The sequence below is a fragment of the Carassius gibelio genome, chromosome B23 (assembly GCF_023724105.1).
Source record: "Carassius gibelio isolate Cgi1373 ecotype wild population from Czech Republic chromosome B23, carGib1.2-hapl.c, whole genome shotgun sequence".
Classification (NCBI taxonomy): Eukaryota; Metazoa; Chordata; class Actinopteri; order Cypriniformes; family Cyprinidae; genus Carassius; species Carassius gibelio.
This window is the reverse complement of record NC_068418.1, coordinates 23,636,540-23,650,840: the sequence shown is the minus strand read 5'-3', so window position 1 is coordinate 23,650,840 and position 14,301 is coordinate 23,636,540.

Here is a 14,301-nt window from a genome sequence, read left to right as displayed (position 1 = left end):
GGCACCGGGGTTCAGTCTCCACAGGAGCACGGCGGGTCTGAATGGGAGCATTTCCACTCGCTTCTATAGCCCCCCGCTAGGCATTTGTAAAATGATTTGTGGCAAATTTGTTGGACCAATATGGATGCCGGAGGTGAGGCTCCTCTTTCTTTGGTTCCTCGCGGTCGAGGCTGAAGCGCCTCTGTTTGAAGCTCTGCGGCGGTAAAGACATCTGGAGATCGGAGGTGATGACACGTTGACCGTGACTGAATGCGCTAAGCCTGAGGAAGAAACATAATTAGCTGTGATAGGCTTGGGACAGAGCGATTGTGTTCGAGGTGACTCGCACTTGCTAAGTGGGTTTGTGAACATTTGGAAGCATGACGAGGAAAAGCCAAATTAAAAACTGTAGCTTAGGCTGGTTTTTAAAGGAAAAGTCTGGGTTAAGTGTTTTTTTTTTTTTATGGTCTCCAAATTAATGTTTTGTGCATTCTCTTTTACCCAAAAAAAACTACCCATAGACCCCCGCAAAAAAGTGCACAAGTACCTAACAATACAATATTGATGATAATACAAATAATGGTCACATATATGTATATATAAATATAATAAATGTAATAAAATATTTATTATAATTCATTATTTAGGAAAAATATATAAATAAAATAAATAAGTATTATGAGTAATTCATATTTTAATGATGAGGATAATAATAATAGTCACTTTAATTAATGATGCTATTATTATTTAGATACTATATTTTATTTATTATATGTAATTTTACAATAGTAACCACAGTAATATTGAATGAGTAATTTCTCTTGATTTTAATCATTAGCGTTATTAATAATAATAATAATAATAAGAAATAATACATTTTGATAAGGAAGTATTATTAATATGCATTAATGTGATTAATATTATAATTAAAATACATTTTAATTTTTGATTATTAATATATTAATATGCATTTTAATATTATTAATAATACTTATTATTAGTTATTATTATTATTATTCATACTACATGTTAATAAGTATTATTAATATGTATTATTTTATTAATTATAATAATTTTTATTATTGTTATTATTATTATTGTTATTATCAGATAATATTTTTATTATATTTTATTGTACAATAGTAATGTGTCCAAATTTTTTTTTTCTTTTTTTTTTTTTACCTGTATTTAGAATTTTGAATTATAATTTTTGTAATTTGTCTCTTCATAATTTTGACTTAATAAATAATAATAATAACAATAATAATGAACACTTTACAAAATGTAGAAAATAGGGCACAGTATACTTTTTTTTTTTTTTTTTTTTTATCAGGGACAATGCAGCGCACATTGTTACATACATAATTATCATAGACAAAGCCATAACAAAATGTGTAAATGTGTTGCATAAAAGGTTTCTAGCCAATAGGCTAATTTGCAACCCCAGTCCCTGGTCAGGCCTTTCTAAAAACATAAAAAACTACGTAGTGTAAACTACACAATCTATTATGAAGGGAAATTAATGGATAATTTCATGACAGAAAATTATAATATAATATAATATAATATAATATAATATAATATAATATAATATAATATAATATAATATAATATAATATAATATAATTATTATTAAAACTACATTTTTTTTAATTTTTATGCTTTTGTTGTACTGTAAAATAAAATATATTGTTGTGTAATATAAACTTATCAATATATAAAATTTTGCTTAAAAAAATAGATAAATCAAATGAAAGCAGCCATGTGCAGCTTGTATTTCTGAGATCCAGCCTAAACCTGGATGCTGAACTTTGTTGCACCTTTGGTTTAGCGATAGCAGATTGTGAATCTGTGTAGTTGTGACTGAAGCGTAAGCAGGTGCTAAATGCTTCACAGGAGTAAAACATTCACATCGGACAAAACCTACACCTGATTTCCCTCCCATTCAATCTCTCGGTATCTCTTTCTCTCAGTCTTTTCGTATCTCCCTTTTTGTCAGTGTCTCTCTCTTGTAAGCTGCGGTCCAGCTGGACAGCACGAGGACAAAAGCTTCAGTCACTGCTGTTGAATTGACCGTGCCTACAGGTCATTGTTGCAGTGTTTCTCATCTCATACGGTCACATCAAAAACCTGTCGCGAGAAAAGTCACATTCACGTTTCATTTACACATGAAAAGCAGCAGATACCTAATCCATTCCATGCATCACTTCGACATCTGCCCGGCGACTGGCCCGCGTCCCAACAGCTATAATGTTAGAGGGCTAAAAGCCTTTCGATATGATGCTGCGGTCAGTGTGATTTCCTAAACCCCGCTGACCGCTGAAGTGGGTTGGATTTCCTGTGGTACATAAACATCCCAGTGATACTCTAGCAGGTAAACTGAGGTTAGACACACGGCCACAGACCACAGCCACACTGTTTGCATATTGTAATTTTACCCCGTTCACAACCCCGTGGTTGCCTAGTGCTGCTGCCATTTATAACTTCAGTAAGGTCTGATGGAGATGCTGCATTAGGCAGAACGTCCCAGAGACACATTTAAGTGCTGGACTCGAGGTTAGGAAACATAGAGGTCACATTTATGATCTGTTAAAAACTGCATGTCTTTCTTCTGTAGAGCATACTTCGAGTTAGAGATCAAGCTGATCTGAGTAGAAATTTTAAGTAGTAATATAACAAGTATTGCACAACATGATTCATAGGAGAACATAAGATTTTTAATGAAAAATGAAAAAGAGCATGAATCTGTTCAACTGGCATGAGCTGGAATTAGAAAACGTATGAATGATATCATACAAAAACATAAGAATTTGTCACCAATTTAAACGCTAAAATATAAAATCGCTTCAAATTATCAAGAGACTGCTGAAAAATCTGTTTACTTTTAATTCTGTGTCACTGAGAAGCAAAAGAGATTTTAAAGAGACTATTGTGCTTTTTTCCCATGGAGATGTATTCTGTGAGTAACTGTTTTTTTCAAAATGTGTTAAATACGTTAAAATTTTAACTGATTTGAATACACATTTCTATGATAAACACATTATTTTTTTTAATTCAATAATAAAATTCTAGAAGAAAACCTTTAGGACATTGTTCTGCATAATATTGAATTATAGTTTTATTTATTTATTTTAAAAGCTGTTTTCTTTTAAAATAGTTTTTTTATTAAATAATTATTTAAAAACGTCTTCCCACCTAAATTTTGTAATGGTATCATATATAATATGATCGAAAGTTTGAAATCAGTAATGGGTTTTTACTTTAATGTTTTTGAAAGATTCCTCTGACGCTGACCAAGGCTGCGTTTATCGGATAAATAATACAGTAAATTGAGAAATATTATTACAATTTAAAAGAAATGCTTTCTATATTAATATACTTTGAAATATAATTTATTCCTGTGATTCAAAGCTGAATTTACAGCATCATTCCTCCAGTCTTCAGTGTCACATGATCCTTCAGAAATCATTTAATATACTTTATTTGCTGCTCAATGTTGTGCTGCCTAATATTTTTTTGAAACCTGTGATATTTTTTTCAGAATTTTCTGAGGAATAACAAGTGTAAAAGAACATAATTTATTGAAAATAGAAATATTTTGCAACAGTTACTATCACTACATAGATAAATATATAAGTTTAGGTCTAGGCTACATATATTTCTACTTGATAATATGTTTGAAAAAAACATAGATTTGTTTCAAAACTTCTGATTTCTGTGATTTATTAAATATTTCTCCTTTTCAATATCTGGAAAATCCTTATTTGATCCAAAATGTAGCTACCCAAAAGTTTGAGTTTCTGTTGATCGGCTTCAACGGTCGTCTCTCTTGCACCGTCCTCCCTGACCTGAACAATTCTGATGATGTATTTACTAAACAGCCCAAAATATATGAGGCACGGGTGTTTTTTGTGAAACAGAAGTTGGCTGATGTCCACAGCGCGCTCGTGTGTTCCACCGTCTGCCGCTTTTCAAAGAGGGTGGCGGCACACACACACACACAAAACATAATCGGCAGAACATCCCATAATTCTGAATGTGAGGCAACAGATGTTGATGGTGAAGAAAGAGGCTCTCAGGACTCGGGCCTGTAGAGCTGGCCATTGTTCGGCCTCAGAGCCATTTATGTGGTGGCTATGGCAACACTATGCCACTTTTATCCATTTCCCTTCGCTGGACGCATGCTAATGCGAGATCATAGCTCTTATTGACAAAGATGATAGAAGCAGAACAACAAACAGAATGGCATGGATGAAAGCCAACAGGGCTCCGAGCTTTCATGTACATGGTGCAAAACAGAGTTTTATTTAGCAGCGTGCAGTTTGTTTGATTATCATTATGAGCATAAAGCGAACCGAATATGTTAGGATGTTCTCGTTCAGGAGAAAGCGATGTTCTAAGTTGTTTACAGCTTCAGAAATGTCTCGAGGGTGCCACTTGTTATTGGAGTCGAGTTGGTAAAATGTCAGAATGACCGTGGTTGTCCATCCAGCTGCATGAGTCTCGACAGATTGTCTTTTTATGTGACAAAAAGTTTATTGTCTGCGGGACGAAAGCTGGCCATGTCAAAGTGTCCGGCCAGGTGTCGATCTGTCTTTGAGCTGCTGGACAATACTGGGACTCATTGTCAAGTGCCCCGTGAGTCTCTCTGTTCTCTCTCCCAATCACATTCATTCACTTCTAGATTAAGGCCCCGTCCACACGGAGAAGGAGTTTACCCCAATCCGATCTTTTTTTTTCCTCGTCTCAAGAAATATCCGCGTCCACACGAAACCGCAAAATGATGTAGTATACATGCCAGACCAGTATGTGGCGCTGTAATTCTGACACAGAGATACACTAAAAACAGAGAAGAAGACTTGGACTATGCTCATAAACCTTGCGCGTGGTACACAATCGAACATGGAATAATACATTTATTAATCTGTGTTAATGTTAGTTAATAAAAAGACAATCGTTCAGTGTTTGTTCATGTTTTTGTTGTATGTAGAGGTGTCTGACTAGTGGGGAGACGTGGGCTGCTGACGTCATCGTGTCTGAAAATATACGGATTAGCCGTTCCAGACGAAAACGCAAAGACGGCGCTTTCAAATTTATCCACTTTGGGACCCGGTTTCAAAAAATAGCGGTTTCACCTTACGAAAACGCCGGATGCGTGTGGACGAAACGCCTATCCGATAAAAAATTTGTGCGTATTCACAGAAACGCGTCTCCGTGTGGACGGGGCCTAAGTCAGGTCTAGAAGACTTGTAAGAAAAGTGGGTTTGGTGCTTGAGATGTCCGAACGTTTAAAACATTGTACAAATATATATACAAATAATGAAATCAAATCAAATGAAATTAATAAACAGGTAAATACATTAAAAAAAGCAGAGTAAAATGAACTCAAATGGTGTCTAAATAAAGAAAATAAAAAAAAATAAACGTAATCTTCAATATTCATTAAATTAATTCATTATTTTTATGTTATATACATTATACAGTATGTTAAACTGTTACTATGTTAAAGGGGAAGTTGTGGCCTAATGGTTAGAGAGTCGGACTCCCAATTGAAAGGTTGTGAGTTTGAGTCTTGGGCCGGCAGGAATTGTGGGTGGGGGGAGTGCATGTACAGTTCTCTTTACACCTTCAATACCACGACTGAGGTGCCCTTGAGCAAGGCATTGAACCCCCAACTGCGCCCACTGCTCCGGGTGTGTGTTCACAGTGTGTGTGTGTGTGTTCACTGTTCTGTGTGTGTGCACTTCGGATGTGTTAAATGCAGAGCACAAATTCTGTGTATGGGTCACCATACTTGGCTGAATGTCACGTCACTCACTTAAAATTCTAAAATATATTTTATTAAATATTGATTAATATTTCAAGTTATACTTAAAACGCCAAAACACATTAAAATGTGATTTATAATGGTGGTATAATAGCAATAATGTGTTGCATGATGTTATGTTGTTATATAACAATAAACTAAAAGTAAAACTAAAATTTCAGCTTTCTGCTCCTAGAAGATGCACCTCAGTATTTCTTTTTCTAGATTGGATGTATCTATCTGATTTGGTCATTATGGGTTTTTTTTTTTTAGATGTTTCTGAAAGTTTATGCTCGCCAAGGCACCAAAAATAAAATATATATATATTTTTTTGGTAATTTCTGAAATATTATTATTTCTGTTTTATTATTATTATTATTATAACTGTTTTCTGTTTGAATTTATTAAAAAATTTAATTTATTCCTGTGATGTAAAATATGCTGACTTGCTACTCAAAGAGATTTCTGATTATTATCCACACTGAAAACAGCTTAATACTTTTGTGGAAACCGATACATTTTGTTCAGAATTCAGAAAACAGCATTTACTTAAAATAGAAATCATGTGAAAGTCTTTACTGTTTTTATTTTTAAATCAATTTAATGAATCCTTGCTGAATGTATACTTTTAAAAAATCTTACTGACACTAAACTTCTAAATTTCTAGAAATGTTTGAGGAAATTAAGCAATTTCATTGACCTTTTGATTTCTAATGTAAAAGAGAGTCATTCAAGCACTTAAAGGGACAGTACACCATAAAATGACAATGCTGACTCAGTAGTTGTTCTCCATTGACATCCATAGACAAAAAAAAAACAACGGAAGCCACTGGCTCCCATCAATTGTTTGGTTATTCACATTTTACTTATGTGTTTAGCAGATGAAAGAAACTCATTCAGGTTTGAAGATGAGTAAATGTTAACAGAATTGTCATTTCTGCGTGAATTATGCTTTTAAGTATTAGTCTTAGTCTCCAGAAGGACTGAAGCTGCAACCAAAAAGCTACTGAGGTCAGAATCTCACCGTGTCTTCAGGCAAAATACATAATGCTCAAGTCACTTCAGACAGACTGTCCCTACAATAATTGCACTGCAGTGTACTGGTGAAACACATCAGCTAAAGGCCGAGAAACTTGTAATATCAGCAACTACAATTACAGGTTGAGCTCTCTACAAACTATGAACATGTTTTACACCCTTTTGCCACTGGCGTTGCACTGTAACACTGGCCAAAAAGTCAAATACACTCTTGCTGTTTTGCTTGAGGGGAGTTGACTGCATTTACAGGGTAACTGTCCTTCTCAATGCACTCGAGTTTGTGAGTTCAAACAAAAGCAGTAATGATATATCCATTCTCAAGCAGAGCTTAATGAGAGGTTTAAGTCAGGAGAGCCCGGGGACAAATGTGTTGATCATTTGTGTGTTTTAATCAAATCGGATTCATCAAAAAGTGTTTGCGAGTGTAAATTGTTTTGATCAAAAGACTGCACGTCTTGTTGACAATCAGTCTTGTTTGTAATTGATTTTACAGTATATATATTAACTTCAAAGGATTCCAGTATGCATGCATGCAGCTGATAGTAATAAAACACTTTCATGGTGCTTTGTTTTCTAATTTCTCCTTTTGTTTAACGACGCATCAAAGAAGCTGCTTTTGATACTTTGATGTTGAAAATCTGAACAGTGTCAGACTAGTTTTTATAAAATGCAAGCAAAGAACTAGAGCATCACGGTGTTGTTTGAACTGAGGCACAATGTTGCTACTTGTATTGTCAAATCAAGTTAGCAGTGATCATAATAACACAGCCATGCTAAGAAAAACACGCACAAATGTTTGTCTGCGTTTGTTTGTTAGCATAAGACTAAACCTTTCTGATAGCAATCAAATCACATGTTGGTGATACGTATCAAATTTCACACTCAAATTTGCACGTTTAACTTAAAAGGTTTTGTGTTCATTTAGGTCATGCAATAAAACAAGGAGCTGGCAACACTAAGGTAATGGGTTCGATTCCCAGGGAAAATCGAGCAGCACTGGCTTTTGCAGTTGTATTGATTTCTGTTCCTATTGAGTTAGTTTATTATTGAACATATGTCTTTAACAATCTGCTTAATTAATTGTAAAAAAAAAAAAAAAACTGATTCTGTGACTGATTTTGACAGCATCTTGTACCGGAAACAGATGTCCAGTCAGTTTCAGGAAACAGGGCTTTTTGTGTCCTTACCTATTTAACAGAATATTGATACATTTTTTATTTGTTGGAATATCAAATTTAAATCATATATTTTAAATGATATATTTTAAATGCCTAAATGTTCTGTTTATTGAAATTATAAATACATTTGATATTAAATATCATGCTTTTACACATTAATATACTATTATATGTGGATAAAAAAAAAAGCTAAGTATATCTTTGGATCTTATTATCATTTGAATGTTCAGTGTTGGTAAGATTTTTTTATGTCTCTGAAAGAGAAATACAGTAAAAATACAGTAAAAATTATAATAATGTGAAATATTGTAATAAAATACTAATTTTCTTTTGAAATTTATTGCAAACCTGAATTTTTAAGAGACATTTATTGTTACTGTCATAGTGCTGCTTAATATTTTTGTAAAATCAGTGATCCTTTTTTCAGGATTCTTTAAAAGGAAGTTCCAAAAACTTTTTTAAATATAAATATTTTTCTAAATTTTTTGAGATAGGAATTTGGGGTTTTCATGACCTGTATGCCAAAATCATCAGTATTAAAACAATAAAAGACCTGAAATATTTCAGTTGGTGTGCAATGAATCTAAAATATATGAAAGTTTAATTTTTATCATTACATTATGGATAATAATGAACTTTTTCACAATATGCTAATTTTTTGAGAAGGACTTGTATACAAACACAAATTATTTTTCACATGCTTGACTATGAGGTGAGAAATGTGTATGCTATGTCAATGCTTATATGAATTGCATGTTTGAATGGCCTGTAAAGAATGTGACAATGCTTTATCTGTGTCTGTATGCAGTATTTAGTGAAGGTGTGTTTGGTCATTAGCATGTAAGTTTAGACACACACAGAGATCCTCCCAGCTGGTCAATGTTTATAGCTCTGTTCCTGAGATTGCATCTGAGATTTGAAGAATTGACCTCCTGTTGTTTCACAGCATGATGGTGACGGCAGGACCCTCGTGTATCTCAATCGCTTTTCATTCGCACCGCTCCCATATCCATCTAATAACTCCACACACCAGAATACCGCTGCTGTATATATTTTCACATATATTCAGTTGTTATAAATTGTAATAATATTTCAGATTTTTACTGATTTAGTTGGATGTTTCATCAAATAAATGCAGCCTTGCTAAGCATACTTTTAAAATGATAATGATTATTTGATAAAATGCAGTCATTGATGTTGGGAATCTGTCATCCTCTTACAGTGCGAGTGTTTTCCTTCATTAGGATGATGTGACAGACTGATGGGGGAGTTTATGGTGAGAAGTGTCCTCAGCAGGGGTCTCCGTCCACTGTGTGGCCCGTTCTCCCCCTCACACTTTTATTGTTTGTTGATGGAAGCAGTTGTCATACTCTGGCAATAACAAAAGCAGAGCCATCACTCTGTTTACCTCTGCACAGGAACCAATGGGCAATTCACCATTAAATTACAGCCATGTGTGGAATCCAGATGCGGCTCCCCCTCCACCCCTCTCACACACACACACACACTCAGAGACATTTAAAAGTTGGTGTGAGATTCAATAGCTCATTTTGTCTTTCTTAAAATCAAAAAACATTTTAACTACACAAAGTGAAACTTTAACTGGAATAAAATATATAAACTATAAACTTATTTCAGTAACGTTTCTCATTATCCTTTAGATTATCTTGATGTACTAAAATAACTAAAACTAACATTTATATTTAAATTAATAAAAATATACAGATGTTTTTAAAAATTTATATACAAATGACAAATTAACAAAATTACTGTAAAACATTACATAAAAATAAAATGAAAACTTAAAATTTTAAATAAAACCTATAAATCTCTAAAGACCCTAAAACTCTTTCTTTCTTTCTTTCTTTCTTTCTTTCTTTCTTTCTTTCTTTTTTTCCAGGGTAATTATTGTTAACTAAAAATAAGACCAAAAAATTATTTCATTGAAATAAAAATAATTACTTGAACTTTAAACTTAAGCTTATTTCATTTAGGAGCCAATGCATTATTTGTAATTTCTGAACTTAATGTACAAAACTAACTACAATAAAACTGTACTAATTATGTAAAAAGAATAATAATAAAGTACTAAAATAAAAAGCAATACAAATTATAGACATATTTTTTTTTTAAATCATAAAAATGACAAAAAACAACAACACAATTACTAAAATATTATCAAAAATAAAAACAGAAAACAAAAAAATAAAAGCTAATAAACTATAATTTTACCTCACTGATACAAATAATAATAACATTAACCATTAACATCATTACTTCTTTCTTCCACGTAAAAACATCATAGTTTTATAAATAAATGTAAATATGGTGTGGTGAAATATTTCTTTGCCGGAAATATTTTTAATTAATTCAGTCTCACAGAATTGAACTTAATTTAAGACATATTTTAGAGGATACATTTTCAAGTTTTGTGATTTAAATCTCAGATTTTCATTCAAAAATGCTTTAGGGGTAGACACAGATGATGCAATATTAGCATTTAGGGCTATGAATGTAAATGTTAACTCGGATCATCACAAAAAAAAAAAAAAAACAGAGCAAGGTTTCATCGCACTTTGAGCACAGTTTAAGACATTAATGAGACCTCTTCTCCAACTTTAGATGTGACGTTAAATTTTAAGGATAAAATTTAATCTCCATTTAATCTCACTGCAGTTTTTGAGAATTGATTTAGAATCACCAAATAAAAAAATTTAAAAATTTGTCATTAACTGCACTGACATGTCCGTTTTCAGCTTCACAAACAGCGAGCTGAAGTGAAGTTGTTTGTGCGCTGCTGTTGGGTTTGATGTGGCCCGTTCCACCCCCACCTCCCCAGTGATGCTCTCAGACCAATCACAGTTCACTTGTTATCTTAAAAGGGTCACATCTCTCTGAGGACTTCCTGTGAGACATTCATCTGAGCATCACAGCATTGTCTCGCTCTTATTGCCAGTCATATACTCGGCATTTCCTCACTCTGGGGGAACTCACTTGTCAATAAAATAAGAAAACAACGTCTTGAAAAGTAATGAGATGTTTGGAATCAGTTATTTTATCAGGTGCATGCAAAAAAAGGGTTACTGTTATTTTGAAATTAAATATTTATTTTGCCCTTACATTCTTTATATAAGATAAAGCTGCTTTTTTATTGTATTTTTATATTTTTATTTACATGTTGCTCTTGTTATAAGCTGAGGTGCATATAAAAATAAAAGCAGCAATTTTTTATTCATTCAATGTTTATTTTTCTTTCATATTCTAATCAAAACCCAGCAGGCAGATATGACTCAAGCTTTAAAGTCGACATGCACCTTTCCGAAATGTAGGACTCTGTGACCCCAAACACACTTAACCTGTTAAATGTCACCCCGTCCCATATACAGGACGCCTATGTTGACTATACTATATTACAATCAAATCTAATCTAATCTTGACAAAGACTCCCAAATATATATTATACCAATATTTTTTGTTAAAAATTATGTAGGAAAAGTAATAGATCAATTTATGACAAGAGTGCACCCTCAGAAATCTACATTGCAAAAGGAGTTTTGACCTTTGTTTAAAAAAAAAGACTTCCTCGTTGCCTTTTTCTCTATCACTTTTTAGAAATCATCAGAAGTTATATATCACTTGAAAACATAAAATCTCAAAATTCATCCTTTAAAACCCATTTTGAAATCAGATATTGCATTACCATGTAAATGGCACATCACAATCATGTTACAAAATGTTTTCAGTCATGAAATATAAAAATGTAGGTTTGTATCATGCACATTCATGATACAGTTATCAGGTTAATATTAAAAAAAAAATTATGAATGATGCAAGTTATTAAACTGAAATATGAGTTCTCTTCTCAATATCAGTTATTATAAAGAAACGTCTTTAGGTATCAAGATATCAACCTGATAATTCAATGTCAAGTATGTTTTTGAAGGTTCAGTTTGTGTGTGTGTGTGTGTGTGTGTGTGCACGTGCATGCGTGTGTGTGTGTGTGTGTGTGTGTTTATGCTTGCTTGCTTTATTTATTCATTTACCTGGATGAAAATTGCACAAAAAAATAAACATTTGATATGTCTGCTAATAAGTGTTTATATGTTGTCGTTTTTTTTTTTTTTTTTTTTTTTTTTACATTTATTTGTTAGTTTTGTTTTGTTTAGTTTGTTAGGTTGATTGGTTATATTTGTAGTATCTGTGAAGTAAAAACTGCAAATAGAAATATAGGATGTGTTTTACATCCTAAAAAGCTTTTGTTTGTTTGTTTTTTATTTTAGTCTTGTTAAACTTATATGTATATTGTTAATTTGATATATATGTATATCTTGTCTATCTATCTATCTATCTATCTATCTTGTTACACTTGTATTATCTTTAAGGCAAAAATTGCAAATTTAAAGATTTTTTTTTTCATCGTTTTTGGGCGATATATCAATCAATAATAATCAAGTAGATGTGTACTGTATGAGAACTGCTGAAACCTAAAAAGCTATTTTATAAACATATTCATCTCTCGCTCCACATCTCATGCTTTCATCCATTATGTTATGTCTGCAATTATCTAAACATATAAATATGAGGTTTGGGTCCTTCCTTTCATAATCTCTCGCACAAAGAGAGTTTAGTTACAAAACAGATGAAGATGAATGCCGAACCAAGTCTGAAGTCACAACATAAAGAAACAAGGTTCACCCCTTGATGAAATAGTTTACAGAAACAAAAACCACGTTCTCCTGAGAGAGCAACAAATGATCGCACCAGGCCAGCCATTTATTTAAATCAATCTATTTTCCATTTCTTTATTTGTATGTTTAATCCTTTGAGGAGAGCAGATGCTGAGCTAAACAAATTATTTTTAGAGTCGAATGGTTCCAGTGTGTGTAGAAACTTGAGCGCTGCGCTACACATTAAGAGTTGCTTAAAGCGCTTGTTTGATTTGGTGATTTTGTGCCTTATGATTCATTTTAATCTAGCGAGGCGATATTGCAGAGCGTTTTGAGTGATGAGATGTTCCTGCTGGTTTGATGTTGATCACCGTCTGGCACGCCAAGCAGAAACAGCCATGCCAACATCTGCCAGCTGTGCAAAACTACACTTTCTTTCATAAAACACAGCATTGTCAAAGATGGGTGAAGAGCATCCCAATTGATCCAAACTTTCTCATTTGCTTTGTTCACAGTGTCAAGCAGACTTTTAGGAACAATGTGACACGCCGACGTGAGAAATTACAGCAGCGTCTGATCGTGTTTGACACAGACGCAGGGAACATGTGTTCAATTTACAAGTGCACTTCAAGCGTCTCCCTGCTGCTGTCCGGTAGCTATTAGAGCTGATACTATCAGAAGAGCTTTATATAGAGGCCATCTGAAAAAACACAAGATACTGACCCTTACAAATATGAAATAGGTGCCTTTTGCATTTTAAGAAAGGGTTTTTGAGCTGAATGAAAACGCATTGACAGCTTTTCAGTTTAATTTGATAAAATAAACTTCATACCTATGGACATAAAACTACTGCATGCTAGAAAGCAAATGTTATGCTGATAACAATCGAAAAAAATTATAATAAATAAATTATATATATATATATATATATATATATATATATATATATATATATATATATATATATATATATATATATATATATATATATATATATATATATATATATATATTATCATTTATTTACTAAAAGGCTCACATTTTAAGAAGAATCAAAGAAAACATAAAAAAAATGGATAAAAGCATTTTATGTGTTTTAAAAGTTAACTTTCTGAAAATATGATGCTATTATGATAAAAATATATATTTTAAATCAAATATGATGGTATTGTGGAAATGTTGATGCACAGATATGTTCATCTATTTTGTATTATATATATATTTATCTAATTTTATACTTACATTATAAATATAAATTTAACTTTAATATCATTTTTATTTACTTTCGAATAAACATTTAAAAATGTTATACATACATGCATACATATATGCACATACATACAATTATTTAAAGATTTTATATAGTAATATAAAGTATTTAATAATTGAATACATTAATAAATATATAATGTTTAATAAATAATTCACACTATATTATATTATATTATATTATATTATATTATATTATATTATATTATATTATATTATATTATAAAGTCATAAAAGTATTTTCTTTTCTTGTCTTTTTTCGTTATGAATTTATTATTATTATTTATTTCATTTTTTTATGTATGAAACACGCTAAGTATTATTATTAAAATGTTAATGGTCAAATTTGGGGCAGGAATTTAAA